The 13,422-nt window shown below is 58.7% G+C and overlaps 1 pseudogene; it reads right to left on the bottom strand.

Annotated features, from left to right (window-relative positions):
• Positions 1-236: 236 nt before the first annotated feature.
• On the bottom strand, positions 237-8,988 carry LOC141936122 (antigen WC1.1-like; annotated as a pseudogene).
• Between the last annotated feature and the right edge of the window lie 4,434 nt (positions 8,989-13,422).

The raw sequence follows: 13,422 nt of genomic DNA, 5'->3' as shown, positions 1-13,422 counted from the left end.
CCACTGGGGTGCATCAGAGAGCCATTTTGACCAGAAACTGCCTGTGGCCAGCAGGATGGAAATGCCTCTGTCACTGAGATTATTCCCCAGGGACTACGGGCCCCACAGCCTGACCCGGAGCCTGCTGTCCCTGAGACATGCCCCTTCCCTACCACTGTGTCTTTATTCTCTGCTGCCATGACCAGACTCAGGGAGATGCCCTGACACCTGGCAGTCAAGGACCAGCTCTGGGTCAAAGCCCTCAGAGACTTTTAATAAGAACAAATAAGGATGCACAGCATAAAAATGGGAATAAAAATGGAGAAACTCCAGGGGGATTCTGCTGCCCATGGGTCAAGGGAGTCGGTTCCTTGGTGGTCATGGCTGCACCCAGCTGCACACCCCTCTCCTCCCTCCTGGCTGCATGCAGCTGCAGGGCAGGGATGGACTCTCCTGGCCTGGGGCTCAGGGACTGTTGTGCACCAAGCTACAGTGTCACAGCCGTTGTGTCCTCATGGGGATGTGCCACAGACACCTCTTCAGCATCATCATAGCCCATGCTCCCCGGGGACAGGGACGAGGTGTCTCCTTCAGCTCCAGGGACCTCAGCACTTCTCTGGGAGTGCGGGCTGCCCCCTGCAAGCAGCAAGGCCGGACGTTTCAGGTCACCCCATGGGGTCTGTACACCATCATCCTCCCTGCTCCTCACCACGTTCAGCTCCTTCTCCCACCCCCAGGCCTTTCAAGGAAAACTCCCAGGGTAGGTTTCCCCTTCCCAGGAGATTTGGGTGTCAGTACAGTAGTGACCTGGGGGGCCACCAGGGATGGCACCCTAGGAACAGGCAGCGCTGTCTTTCCCTCTCACCTCTGGGTACATCCCTGGAGCCTGCTCCCTCCTCTGGCATCCTGGGCATTTCCCACTCTCCCTGCCCAGGCACAGCATCCTCCCCCAAATCAGAAACATCCCTGGCATCATCATAGCCATCTGCTGGGTCACCTCCGGGCAGAACAAGGACATCTGAAAGGAGACGGGAGCGGGTGACAGTGAGAAGGTACGTCCTGCAGAACAGAGGATGGGAGGATGCGCAGGGACACAGGGCTGAGGCACAGGTTGGCAGCACCACAGGAGATGCCCACGTCCTCCCCTTCTCTGATGGTGACACCAAGTGACTCTTCTGTCCATCACATATTTGCAGGGAGATCAACCCCTTCCTGCCTCCATTACCTGGTGCTGATCCCAGACCATCCTCCTCCTCGCTGACCCCAGGGTAGGGCTGCAGCTGGGTCAGCGACTGCTCTGAAGAGGAGCCTGGAGCGAAGCACAGCAGGTGTTATGGAGCAAGCCCCACTGACCTGGCTCATGGTCAGCACTGCTGGGGAAGGGGGACCCACAGAGTTTGGGCTGCATGGGGAGGAGTGTTGGGAATTCACCCTGCTCCTCCGGGACAAACCCTGTTTCAAAGGTGCTCCCAGAGCTGCCCAAGGACAGCCCCTTCCCTCAATTCTCGGGTGCCACATGGGGTGCAGGGGCGGGAAGAGAGGGGCTGTCCAGCTGGGACAGTCAAATCTTGACTGGGAGAAAGCTTCTCTCTTGGGCCCAGGACCTGGATGCTCCCCCCACAGACCCCACAGCTCCAGCACTGCAGAGACCATGGACTAGGGGGATTCAGGGGATCAGCTCCTGTTGGGATCAGGGGAAAGGGTCCTGCAGATGTGCCTTCAGGGAGGACCCACACCCACCTGGGTGACCAAACCTGGCCTGCTTCTCCCGCACTGGGCTGTAACCAATCTCCTCATACACGGCCTCAGGGAAGGGCTCCTGAGCTCTCCTGGAGCCTGGGGACAGAAGCAGGGCTGGCACAGGGACAGGCAGAGGGGCAGTGGGATCACATTGTGCTCCCCCAAACCTGTTCCTTGGGCCAGCCCATGACTGCTCCAACAGCACAGCCCCACTGCACTGCCCAGACATGGCTGCCACATCTCCTGTGAGAGCAGCATCACTGGGGAGATTCTCTGGGGCAGTCTCACCTTGCATCATCCCTATGGAGACAGCACTCATGCCCCTCTGGCCCCTGGGTCATGCCCCCCTTATCTCACTCTAGAGTAGCTCCCACATTTCCTCTCCACCTGGAGCTTGCCCCTGTCTGCCCCACGGGTCCATAGTAGGGCCCCTGTCCTGGGGGTGGGCAGGGCTGGGCAGAGGAACAGCCTCGGTGCCTGACATTACGGTGATGGAACCTATTGCCCTGCCCTCCTCTTAGCATCTCCTTTGCCTCGGAGCCCCCTCCAGCACTACCTAGAGCACTGCCAGCCTTGGCCGCCCCTACTCTGCCATTTCTCTCCTCGCCCCATCGCTAGCTCCCCCCACCTCTGGACTCTCTCCATCCATTGCTGCTGGTGGCCCACAGACAGGCACTCAGTGGGGCAGCACATGTGAAGGTGGCAGCCCACAGTCTCATCCTCCCACTCTGCCTGTGCCCCTCACTGATGACCTTTGCTGGCACCCCCCACAGCACCCCACAGCCCTTCCAGGAAGTATCTCCCCCTGGCATCTCCAGGGAAGGACTCACCTCTGTGCCCAGCCCTGGTGCTCAGCACTTGCCCAGCCAGGATGGCCAGAAGCAGGCAGAGAAGGGCCCCCAGGATGATGCAGATGATGACGGGCACTGAGACACTCCCACTGCTGATCTGACGGCCTCGGGTGGGAACTGCAGGGGAGAGAACATGGAAGGGGCAACACCAGGCCTGAGAGAGGTGGAGGCAGTGCCAGCCCTGACCCCATCACAAAAGGCAGCAGGGGCTGGAGGGCCCTGGGGGTGAGTGATAGGGAAGCTTCTATCCTGCTGACTAAATTACAACTGACCTTCCCACCACCCCAGTGCCTTCTCCAGAGAGTTTCATACCCCAGCAAGAAGCCCCTTCAATCCAGCTGTGAGTCACAGCCTGGCCCTGGGGATAACCAGCCCCACGGGGAGGATAATTTACCTGCTCGGGGTGGGGATGTTGTCATCCTGGGTGTAGCTGCAGAGGAGGAAAAGGAGAGCTGGGATGAGACAGTGGGTGTGCAGGTACTGGGGAGCCTCCTCCCCAGCACACCATGGGGGTGTCTGTAGATGTCTCTGACACACCCCACCAAAATTGTCCCTCCTGTAGTGTCCGAAAGGGAGGTCAGGCCAGGGCCCAGTGCCTCTGCTCTCGGAGGCAGGCAGGATGGCACAGGCAGCCCAGGGGATAACCCCAGTTCAACTGAGGCTGCCCCGTGCCTGGCACCAGGCTCCTGCACTCTGCAGGAATATTCTTGCTCTTGAGAGGTCAGGGGCCATGCCAGGACCACGTGGACAAAAGGTCTTCCCCAGCTCCCTGCCAATACCTGACCGAGATGTCCCAGCCCTGCCACTCACCTGAACAGCGCACGGCAGCGTCTTCCTTATGCCGGCAAGCACCGCCATCCCCAGGTCGGGCCCAGCAGTCCTGCAGGGACGGCTCCATCCCCTGGCACTCCACCTGCTCCAACCAGATGGGGCCCATCCCCCTCCCAAATGCAGCCTCATGCAGGGCAGACACCGCAGGGCCACAGCCCAGCTGCCTGCACGCCACCTCGGCATCCTGCATGTCCCATGAGTCGTCACACACCGTCCCCCAGGAGCCACGGTACCAGACCTCCACTCTGCCTGAGCACCCATCCTCTCCGCCCACAGTACGAATCTTCTCCCTGGCTGGAGAAGGCAAAGACCTCCCATGGCTCCAGGACAGCAGACAGAGCCCTGCCAGACACAGAAGGGCAGATCCCTACCTGTGCAGCTCATGGAGTTGGGGCATGGGGCCAAAGGGGCCGGGGGCGTTTCTGGGTGTCCCGCTGAAAAAGGAAACACTGTGGTGAAGGGACTGGTTTGGGGGATCATGAAGAAGAGAGTAGGGTTGAGCTCTGCTTGTGCCTCCCTGTACCATCTTGGTCATGGCAGCAACCCTGGTCACTCAGGGGACACAAGCAGGACTGTGGGGGTACCCTGACTGCTCAGCCCCAAAAGGTCCCTGGTTCAAAGTGCAGCACTAGCTTGTCTGTGGAGGGGAGGCTCTTCTGAAACCTGTCTGGTCTCTTCTGAGACCTCACCTGAAGATGCCTCTGCCTCTCCCAGGTGCTGTTGGCAACCTGGGTGGCAACTGCTGCTGGATGTGTGTGGCCATGGTCATGTTTATGTCACTAGCATCAGAAGTGTCTGACATGAAAAGGAAAAGCCCCTCCAAGCTCTTTCTCTGTGTTTGGCCATGACCAGCAGGGAGCAAGAGCTGGGGTGACAAGGGTGCCCGGGTGGCTCAGAGTTACCGTTGCAGGTGATGTTGGTCTCCTCTTGCAGGTTTTCACATGACTGTGGGTTCCACGGACTGGAGGGACACTGCCAGAAGGAGCTGGTTCTCTCCCCACACTGCACGCGATCCAGCCAGGCAGGGCCAGACACCCTGCCATAGGTCAGGGGTTTCTCCAGGGACCCTCCGTCCCCACAGCCCAGCTCCTTGCACACCAGCGTCACCGTGGCGAGAGTCATCGAGTTTGAGCAAACACTCCCCCATGTCCCATTGTAGAAAACCTGCAGGCGCCCGGAGCAGCCGTCACTGTTCTCCAGCCTCAGGGCTGCGAACTCTGGGAGGAAAAATCCCCAAAGGGGGAACAGGCTGCCCTGAGGCTGTGGGAGCCAGGACACCTCTGCATCACTCAGGCCCTCAGCCGGGCAGGGGCAGGGCCAACACATCCCCCTTGCACCCAGGGGCAGAGACAAGTCCCTGATGGACAGACACCCCTGCCCTTCCCGTTAACCCTCAGGAAAGGTTGAAGTACCCAGGGATCCCCAGGGGGACTGAAGGTACCCATGCATGGATGTCCTCAGGACAGTCTCAGGCAGGAGCTCAGAGGCAGCCAGGGACAGCCTCAGCCATGCCCGGCTCTCCCCGCGTCCTGGCCCCCCCAGGAACCAGGCTCCCACCACAGCTCCTGGCACAGACCTGAGCAGATGACTCCCACGTCCTCTTTGTGCCCGCAGTCGTGCTGCCCCCAGGGCCCAGCCGGGCAGTCCCAGAGAGCAGCTTCAGCCCCGGAGCAGTTCACACCATCCAGCCAGATCTGCCCGGAGCCTTCCCCGAACCGAGCAGAGCCGGCTGCCTCCACTGCCCCTCCGCAGCCCAGCTGTTGGCAGACGACGGCGGCATCAGCCAGGTCCCAGCCATCATCGCAGACGGTCCCCCAGATGCCCTGGTAGTAGATCTCCACTCTCCCTGCGCAACGCCCGGCCCCGTTCACCAGCCGCAGCCACCGGCTCCCTGCAGCGGGTACAACCCCCAGTTGCTGCCAGGGACTGCCTGCCCACACAGACCGTCACCTGGGGGGCCTGCGCAGTGCCACTCACCCTCACAAATGACTCCCACGTCCTCCGCAACCCCTGCCGCCAGCACGCTCTCAGGCAGGGAGGTGTTGCAGAGGCTCAGGTTGGCCTCATGCCCTGCGCACCGGACCCCTCGCAGCCCCACGGGGCCCATCCCTCGCTCAGGCTTTGGGGGGTTGTAGGCTGTCCCAGCCTCCCCACACCACAGCTGCCGGCACACCACACTGGCCTCCTGCACGTCCCACTGGTCATCCAAGACTCTGCCCCACACCCCATCCTGGAAGATCTCCACTCGTCCGTCACACCGGCTCCCTCTGCCCACCAGCCGCAGGGATCCAAAGATGGCTGAGCCTGGGGAGAGCAGAGACACCACAGCCATGGGCGGCACTGGAAGCATGGCACCCTTCAGGGAGCGGGGCGAGGGGGAATTTCACCACCAAACTGGACAAGATTGAGCCTTGTGCTAAGGAGAAGCGAGGGCAAAGCCTAGACGCTTCCTGCAGCTGAAACCCGGGTCTGCTGCTGCTGGGGGAACAGGCAGCTCCTGCTGGGTGGTGGGATGAGGCTCTGCAGGGCTCTCTGTGGGAAGGGATGTGGGTGTCTGCAGCCAGAGGGATGGGACAGAGCCCTGCAGCCCTGTCCAGGGCTCCTTGCACAGTACGAGAACAAAGGAGCCCAGGCCTGGTGGTGGTGCTGGGTCCTAAGCCACTGCCCTGGGGGCAGATGCTTGCCTCTGTTCAATCCTCAGCTCTCCCAAAGTGGAGAGCTCACTCTGAGCAGGGAAAGCCCTCCAGATGGCTCCTGGGGAAGCCAGGGTTTCTCCAGGGAGAAAGTCAGCCTGGTTGGCCATGGGACCCCTGCTTTGGGTGGCCATGTTGAACACAAATGATAAATAGAGTTAATGTAGCATTTTTCTGGCACTCACCTGAGCAAATGACTGCAGCAGTGTTCCCTTGGGAGCACGGTGAGGCCCCCAGGGTGGTCACCGGGCACTGGTACAGGTGGGCTTCTGTCCCATCACAGTGGAATGAGTCTCTCCAGATAGGGCCAGTCTCTCCCCCAAAATGCTCTTCTCCAGGAATGGACTCAGCAAACCCGCAGTTGAGTTGACGACAGAGAACGTGGGCATCCGAGAGATCCCAGTGGGAGGCACAGAGGGTCCCCCAGGTCCCCAGCACCTGGACCTCCACCCTCCCCGCACACACTGTGCTGCCATTCACCAGCCTGAACCCTGTGTACTCTGGAGACAGAGGAGGAGGAAAGAGGGTGGATTTGTGCTTTGTACCCGCAGTAGCTGGCACAGAGGCCAGAGGGAAAACATGCCCTTGTTCTATATCAAAGGAATATTTCTTTTCATACTACAGAAAACTCCATCCACACCTCCTGTCCACATACCAGGCCCACACATCCCTCCCTGAGTCCTTACGTGTGCAGGTGACAACAGCGCTGTTTGCGTGGGCGCAGGGCTGGTCCCTGGGGGATCCCCTGGGGCAGGAGGTGAGGAGGGATTCATTCCCCACACACTGCAGCTCTCCATCCCAGATGGGACCCACCCCTTCTCCAAAGTGACTTCCTTCAGGGATGGGCAGGGCTGCGCCGCACTGCAACTCCCTGCAGACCACGTCAGCAGCTTTGGGACCAAAGTGGGAAGCACAGACAGTTTTCCACTGGTCCCCATCATGGATCTCCACACGTCCCGAGCAGCGGCTCTTCCCTTCCACGAGACGGACAAATCCTGAAAAAACCCAAAACAGTTGGGAGTTCCCACAGCCCTCTGGCAGTTACATTCCCACATCCCACACCACCTCCAACCAAGCCCTGACCAAATCGCCCACTGCACATCCCAGAGGAAGCTGCCGGGGGAGTGCTGGTGTCACAAACACATCCAAGCCTCCTTGCACCCCTTTGCTACACCATCACAGCACTCAGGGCTATGCGTCTATTGCAGACCCACTGCAGACCCTGCAAACCACGTTGGTGCCTTTGGGACCAAAGTGTGAGTCACAGACAGTTTTCCAAAAATCCTCATCATGGATCACTCTACGTCCTCAGGAGGGGCTGTCCCCTTAGAGCAGTTGGACAGATTCTGGTCTAACCAAAGACCCCTGAGAGTTCCCACAGCCCTCTGGCAATACCCTGACTACATCTCGTCTGATCTCCAAGGTGGCCACAGGCAAAAAGCTCTACAGCATCCCCAGCTGCTCTCAGGGGTTGCTGATGGCACAAACACATCAGCCCCCACCCTGCTGCTCCTCAGAAATCAGCACAGCACTTGTGGGCTTGCTTCTCTCCCAGCATCCACAGCCACAGGAATGTCTCGGACAAAGTGCTGCTGCCCCAGAGACCTTGGGCTGCCCAAGGTACTGGTCCCTGGGCACTGCTGCACCCAGAGCGCTTGGGGTTCAGGGAAACGCGCCCAGGTGCTGTTGGCTGCTGCAGCTTGCTCTGCCCCACTGAGCTCAGGGCCAGGCATGAGGAACCCCTTGGTGCCACGAGAAGTGCACCCTGTTCCCATGGGGGTCTCGGGCTGTTGGGGCACTGCTGGGGGATTGGACGTGTCACAGGGCAAAAGTACGGTGAGGCTGTACCTGTGGTCGGTGGCTGTGCCACCACCCTGCTCAGGCACCTACCCGGGAAAGAGGTTCACAGCCACGGCCAGAGTGCACTGCTGGGCACACCCCACCCAGTGGTCAGGCAGAAGGTAGCAGAGAGGGCAGAAGAGCAGCCGTGGGCTTACACGAGTTCCCGGTGCAAGGGCAGGTGCAGAGGAGAGCCAGGAATTGCTGACAAATCCCCCGTGGCACCGAGCAACCAGGGGCTGGGGCAGGCAGGAGTGGCTGGGCAGCAGGTCAGCACTGCCTGGACAAGGCCATGTCCCCATGGGCAGGCTCTCATGGGACTACCCTGGGAGAAGAATGAGGTGCCACGTGCCACCCTGCTCTTCTGCCCAAGCCCAGCGCTATTCCTCTCTGAGCAATATCTTTGTTTCAGCGAAGGGCTTCGTGTCTACTGGAGGGGAAAACCCAACAGTAGCTATCCATCTCATGCCTTTCCCCAGGACTGTGGGTGGCCACATGAGTCACTTTTGGTGCCTCTGGCATGGGGGCATCTGGCCCTCTGCACGGCCAGACAGGTTCTGGGTGAACAGGAGGAGAAAGATGCGAATCAACAAGACAGTGCAGGACAGGGATGGAGGGTTCATGTGCGGCACCTCAGGGGCCAGGTGCAGTAAGGGCACCCTTGGGCAGGTTCCCACTGGCCTTTCCCCAGGAACTGGGGACACCAGTAATGACAGTTCCAGCTCAGCAGTGCAAACGGCCACACTGGGCAATGCCCTGGTGTCTGACTCTTGCTCCCTGAGGGCACAGCCAGGTTCCTTGCACAATCCCAGCCCCAGAGGTGGGCAATAGGATTTCCCCTTACCTGAACATACCACTCCGGCGTCCTCATCATGTTCACAGTTATTTTCTCCCCATCCTCTGTGTGTGCAGTCAGACAGGGCTGCTTCGATGCCATTGCAGCCAACATCATCCATCCAAATGGGGCCAGATCCTTGCCCAAAGTGTCCGTACCGAGGAGCTCCAACAGCAAATCCACAGCCCAGCTGTTTACAAACCACTGCTGCATCGTGCATGTCCCAGTCGTCATCACACACGGTTCCCCACTGGCCCAGTTGTTTCACCTCCACTCTCCCAGTGCAGCGACTGCCGCCATCTGCCAGCCTCACCTCCGTAGCACCTTCAAACACCAACATGAGCACCAAGCTCCAGCACTGTGGGCCTGAGGCAACCCCCTGCCAGGGTAGAGTCAGAGGTACCAGGGTGGGAGCCCACTCCCATCCAGGCTGTCCCCAGGGTAGTTCAGGTGTCCCTTCTGTCCTCATGGGCTGTGCAAGGCTGGGGGTGCCCAGCTCTGGCCCTGCTGCATCATTGACCATCCCACCACCCAAGACATCTTTTTGCAACCCAATGGCTACCTCTCTCCTGCCCATGGCCACCCGCACCCTGCCCAGTTCTGCACTGGGCACCTGTTCCTCCCCAGCAACCCCTGAACAGCCCCGTGTACCCAGGCCCTCAGCTTCCCATGCAAGCTGCTTGCCCCAGCACCATCCAAACCCATCCCCATGCCCAGGGCTTTCCATTTTCCCACTGAGACGATCCAGAAGTTCCCCGCCCCCACATCCCCTCCTTACCCCTGATGTCAGCCCAGATCCTGCAATGGGTCTGGCCCCCCAGGCAGGATGTCCCTCTACAGTAGATGCTCTAGTCCCCTTCTCTCGGTGTGGTACAAACTGTCCCTGTGGGCTCAGGGCTCCCCTGGAACAAGGGGGCAGGGAGCAGCACACAAACCCTTCGGGGAATCCGAGAGATTGGCATTGGTCTTGGGGGGTCTCTGGGTGCTGCCAACACCAGCGAGGCCACCACCGGCTCCAGAGGCACAGTGCTAGGGAATGGGGGTCCCAAAAGGGTACCCCAGGACAGGGTGTCTATGAATCCAGCCAGACACAAGCTGCCCTAAACACTGGAACCTTGGAGAAGGAGATGATACTCTCTCCCACCCAGGTGGGCACAGTGTCCAGGGACTTGAGCACCTTCTGCCACTTGTCTCAGTAGCACCTACAAAGAATCCCCATTCCCTGACAGATCCCTGTCACCATGCTGGTACCCACTGGCCCTGGACTGTGGGACAAGGGAGATGGCACTTACCCCTACACAGCTGTACCCAGAGGAGCAACCACAGCATCTGAGGGGACAGGAGTCCCTCTGTGCCCATCCTGAGCCTCCTGCCCTGCCAGCACGTCCCTGCTGCGCCACACTCCCTGCCACAGCTCCTGGGGACTCGTGGGGACAATGATGACGGGAGGGCAATATATCTCTGCAGATGCCAGCCCAGCTACAGGAGGAGCCAATCAAAGCAGCAGCCCCTTTTTAGACATTATCGGGAGCTATCTCCCCTTCGACACAGCCCAGCCCTCCAATGAACTTCTCCAGTGCCATTCATGACCATATATGAGGGATAGCTCCGCTGCAGGTGTCACGTCACTGTGGCGGTGGGACGTCACAGGACAGGGTCAGTTGTAGTGGGGGAAATGGGTTTTTCATGCCTTGAACCCTGCTGTGTGGACCAGGAGCACTGAGCATCTCCTATACCGGGCACAACCAAGAGTCCAAGGCGTTAGTGTCCAGCTATCTCCATGCCATGGGAACCACAGGGCTGGGACTGCACCAGGGGCTGTGTCAGGAACGGAAGGAAACAGCCCCTGCCCCTGCTTCAGTCCCCTCTGTGCTGGGAGCAGCAGGTGGGAAAGGGCCTTAGCCCAGGCCAGAGCCCCATCCCAGGAGCACTGACTCACCCATCACTCCTTCGAGAGCCCCGTGGAAGGTCCCTTCAAATGAGATGGAGCTGGACCTGGGACATGTCCCTGTCCTGGCAGCAGACACACAGCTCAGACATGTCCCTGACTCTCAGCATGTCACCGAGGGGGCCGTTATTCCCCACGGGTGGCTCAGGAGCTGCAGCCTGCAGGTGCACAAACCACAGCCCACGTGGCCTCGCAGCGTTCCCTGCGCTCCCCCCGCAGTGCCCGGGCAGGAAGTCTGTGGTTTCCTCCTGGCGTCGAGCCCAGGCACATCCCTGTGATGCCGCTGAGCCACCCCCACCCTGACAGCTCCAGCCAGGGCTGCAGTGCTGCTCCTTTGGCCTCACAGACACAGGGCCGGGCAGCTCCTGGCCCCTGAGATGCCTCTCTGATGCACACAACCGCTCTATGTCGAGCCCCATGGCCACAGGGTGCCATCGGTGATGTGACATCTCACCCTTCTATGGACACCACTGTGTGCTCATGAGTTACACTGACAGTGACCTCACACCCTCCTACTGCCACTGCTGTGTGTGCATTAGTCACACTGTCACACGTGTGTGCGGTGTATGGACTTCTGCTGGCGATGGTTCTTCCAAAAAGCCATATTTGGGCACGGTCTGAATATCATTTTAGTGACATCAGAAGCACCTACACAAGCTATGAGCCAGATCCTGCCCTATCAGCTGCTCAGGCACCAGTGACATCACAAGCTCACACACAGCCATGGGCATGCTCCTGGCCTATCTGCTACTCAGCCACAGGTGATGTCATAGCATCTGCCTCTGATATTGGCCTGCTCCCGGCCTATCGGCTGTTCAGACACCAATGACCTCAAACCCACTGACACAAACTATGGGTCTGCTCCTGCCCTACCAGCTCTACTCAGGCAGCAGGGACATTATAAGCACCTCCACATGCCGTGGGCCTACTCCAGGCCTATGAGCTACTCAGGCATGAGTGACCTCATCAGCACAGACACAAGCCATGGGTCAGCTTCTGCCCTATCAGCTACTCAGGCACAGTGACCTCAAAACAACCTACATGTACTTGTCGTGGTTTAACCCCAGACAGCAGCTCAGCCCCACACAGTCCCTCACTCATTATTTCACTAAATACAAAGTTAATTCTACCCCAGCCAAAACCAGTACAATGCCAGATGCCTGCTCCTGCCCTGTCAGCTACTCAGGCACCAGTGACCTCACAAGTACATATGGACCTATTGCCATGTTCCCACTGTTGACGTACTCGGCCTCTGGTGACCTCACGTGCCCCTGTAGAGGCCATGCACCTGGTCCTGGCTAATCAGCTATTCAGCCAAGAGTGACATCACAAGCACACACCCAACGCATTTGTCTCCCTCTTGTCTATCAGCTACTCAGACACCAGTGACCTGACCACCACGCATCCCTCCACTTGTTATCTGCTTGCCTACGAGATATGAAAGCACAAGTGACCTCACAAGCTCTGACACAAGTCATGTGCATGCGCTTGGCCTATCAGCTACTCAGGCACCAGCAATGTCACAAGCACTTACACAAGCCATGTGCCAGCTCCCAGCCAGTGACCTACTCAGGCACCAGTGACCACACGAGCACGTACCAACCTAGTTGCTGTGTGTTCATATGGTGGGGTAACCCCGTGTGGCAGCCCCCACCCAGTCACTTGCTCACTCCCCACCAGCAGGATGGGGGAGGAAACTGGAAGGAGAAAAGTGAGGGAAAACATCTCATGGGTCGAGATAAAGACAGCTTAGTAAGTGAAGCAGTAACCACGCAGAGCAGGAGATCAATGCCTGGCCAAACTTTGAGCAAAGGATACTTTGAAGAACAACCCCACTCCCCCAGTGTTATTGCTGACCATGACGTCATTTGGTGTGGAGTATCGATTTGGTTAGTTGGGGTCAGCTATCCTGGCTTTGTCCCCTTCCAGCCTCTTGCCGCCCCCAGCCTCCTCCCTGCCAGGACAGAGGGAGAAATAGAGAAGGCCTTGACACTGTGTAAGCACTGCTCAGCAATAGCTACAATGTTGGGGTGTTATCAAAGCTGGTTTGGGCACCAAGGCAAAGCACAGCACCACAGGGGATGCTGAGAAGAAAATTAACTCCATCCCAGTCAGACCCAGTGCAATCCCCATCCCTTATTCCATACCATGTGCATCCTGCTCGGGTCCTACTGCATTCAATACATTTACATCCACCACCACCCCCTTCCCCATCCCTTGACATGACACACACAGAGCAGACTGGGTTTGGCTGGTGTGGCTCAGGTGGACATGGATAAGTCCCAGCACACGTCTGACTCCTCCCCTCACTCAGTCAGTCAGAGCTTTTTGAAATATTCAGTCAGATTATCAACCTAAGGACAAGGAAATGTATAGAGCACCAGCCTGCACCCCACAGTGGTCTTACAGGCAGCTGTGAGACCCCCCACAGCCATAGCAAAAGGCAATTCCCCACCAGCACCATACCTCTCTGTTTGGAGTTATCAGGCCCATTTAGGTTTAGCGTTAGAATTAAGTTTAGGGGTTGTGGTTAGGGTTAGGGCCTTTGGGATAGGGTTAGGGCCATTGGGGTTAGAGTTAGGGCCTGTAGGGTTAGGGTTAAATTTAGTGCTAGCATGAGGGTTTAGGGTTAGGTTTTAGAGTTAGGGTTACAGTTAGGGTTAGGGTTTGGGTTAGGGTTAAGTTTAGGGTTAGATGTCAGGGTTA

Source organism: Strix uralensis, chromosome 31 (assembly GCF_047716275.1).
Source record: "Strix uralensis isolate ZFMK-TIS-50842 chromosome 31, bStrUra1, whole genome shotgun sequence".
Taxonomy (NCBI): domain Eukaryota; kingdom Metazoa; phylum Chordata; class Aves; order Strigiformes; family Strigidae; genus Strix; species Strix uralensis.
This window is presented reverse-complemented; position numbering and strand designations above follow the sequence as displayed.